Consider the following 2,482-nt stretch of genomic DNA (forward strand, 5'->3'; position numbering starts at 1 on the left):
TAACTTTATCTATTTACTTTAATTTGATAAGATAAATATCACTCGCCTGCCCAATAGTGGCTACATGGTTGAGGAAGATCTGAACAATCGAGTAACTTCTTTTGGGACAATACAAACTTTTCTATTATACATTTAAACACTCGAAGTTTGATGAGAAGTTTCGATAAACTTAATTCATTTCTGAGAAATCTTAATATGCCGTTCTCTGTGATTGGTGTGACAGAAACTTGGCTAACTGATTGGGGAATTAGCTCAAGTGGTAGAGCGCCCGCTTTGCATGCGGGAGGTACCGGGATCGATACCCGGATTCTCCATTTCTTCGCCATACTGTTTATTCTTTTAAAAAAGAAAGTTTAGCCGCTCTTTGACAAAACTGCGTTCTGAACCATCTTCAATTAAGCCAACTTTTTATCTCAACATTTATTTTTTAAGTCAAAAGGGCTGAAAGCTGATAGTGGAGGGACATTTATTCAATTAAATCAACCCTCTAATAGAGAATCCCTTAGGCCTACTAGTAGCGTAAAACCGCTGTTTGGTTTAGTCCTCGTGTAAATAACCGGCCCCAAATTTCCAAAGAAAGGATCACCGAGCGGATACCGAGGCTAAAACTACTTTTATAATTCGCGTGTATCGTCATTGCTCAAGAATTGATAAGGAGGATAAAGACCATTTTGAAATTGTGTCTGAGAACGTATTGTTCTCTTCGAACGTCGTTGAGTTAGTTCATTGCAGTATTATCAGTATCGCTATTCTCCAGGTATCGCTACAAAGAAGAAAAAATATTAATATGTAAATAATGACTATAATAATGGTGATAGTAAAAATAATAGTAATAATAATGATAGAAATCTGCAAAAATCTGAAAGTATGTACAGTACTCAAGCAAGCAGATTTTTAACTGTGGACATATTTGCAAAATAATAACTTTGTTCTTGGCAAGGCTAGAACTTGAGACCTTCCGCGTGTGAGACGGACGTGATAACCGCTACACTATAGGAACCTTAACTACGAAAATTCATCAATAATCAAACTCAAATAAATAGGTAAAGTAATATATACAAAACACAACAAAAACGATCTGTAACTGGGGAATTAGCTCAAGTGGAAGAGCGCCTGCTTAGCACGCGGGAAGTATTTAACTTTGTTAGTTGCTTATATTATATTTTGACGCTCAAACCTCTGATGGTCAGTTAGATGTGTTTAGAGCTTGATGTGATTCCAAGGGTTCGATTGAGCAAAGCTGACTGGCCGTTGATCAAAGGTTAGAAGAATGAAGTCCACATTTTGCACCAAAATTTCATTATTTTATTGATTGCAATTTGCTTGTTAGGACGTGATATCAATTCTAGTCGATCCCGGTACCACTTTCTTTACCAGCTAAAAGTCTATTGGGCCAGCGGGAAAAAATTATACATTTACCCATCCACCCACCCACTCACTCACTCACTTACTTTCTTCCTTATTTATACTTAATTTTATGGAATGCGGTATATAGGTGTAGTTGGCCCGTTAGCTCAGTGGGTAGAGTGTGGTGCTGATAACGCGTACGCCATGCTCGTGGGTTCCAACCTCACACGGACCAAAAAAAATAATAAGTAGCTTTAATGAAATGATCAAAAAACATGCCAAGACTCTTTTGATTCTCTACAAATCATTTTTACTATTTTCCATGTTTCGTTCCCAGCAGATGAAAAACTTTTACGATAACTAATTCAATAACGTTTTACAGAGGGGGAAAACAAATAATTTGCTTCGATGAAACGATCTAAATGTCAAGACTATTTTTCTAAGTTTCATTTCCAAAAAAAAAATTTTTTTAAGATTATTAGTTCAATAACCTCATACAGCGGGGTGCTCGTTAGAATCCGTGGTAGGGATTTACTACCAAGTTCTGTTAAGCCTGACCCTTACTTAGACCAACCATGATTTCATACACTCCTACTTTTTTCAGACCTAAATATTGGTGAAATTTTCTCGCAAGATCAGCCTGAATGACTCATTTTCGGTACTTCTCTTTCTTTTGCATTTGGACTTAAACAAATAAAGTTGTTGGACGTTTTTGCGATTCCCTTCAAAACCATTAAAGTACACAGACTGAATGGTAAAATCCATAGCCATTTTCAGTCCTAAATTGGCTGAGTAACCAAACCTTTTGGGGTGGAACATATCTTAACAGCTAGCGAAGGGGAATGCCCTTCACGATCAGGCCTTCCGCCAGATAAATCCTCTCTCGAGAAAACACATCAGACAGATTGCAAGTAATTCATTCTTCTGGTATTATTTTGCACCCTTGGTTTTTCTAACTTAGACGAGTTTTCAAGTTAAAGAACGTCATTTAGCTCAAGCTATTGAACAGTCTATCAAGCTCGATTATCCACCGTTGTAATCAGTCTAAGAGAGCCTTCTAAGATTTTTAATATTCTGAAAATGCAAACAAGGGTAAAGGCGGATGAACAATACTTTCTGTAACATGGGGAAATGT

At 37.0% G+C, this 2,482-nt stretch overlaps 1 non-coding gene across 1 annotated transcript; it reads left to right on the top strand.

The window, feature by feature from the left end:
• Window positions 1-241: 241 nt before the first annotated feature.
• On the top strand, window positions 242-314 carry Trnaa-ugc (transfer RNA alanine (anticodon UGC)). The gene has a single exon. It is a non-coding gene; the product is annotated as a tRNA-Ala (tRNA).
• Window positions 315-2,482: the final 2,168 nt, after the last annotated feature.

Source organism: Pocillopora verrucosa, chromosome 14 (genome assembly GCF_036669915.1).
Source record: "Pocillopora verrucosa isolate sample1 chromosome 14, ASM3666991v2, whole genome shotgun sequence".
NCBI lineage: Eukaryota > Metazoa > Cnidaria > Anthozoa > Scleractinia > Pocilloporidae > Pocillopora > Pocillopora verrucosa.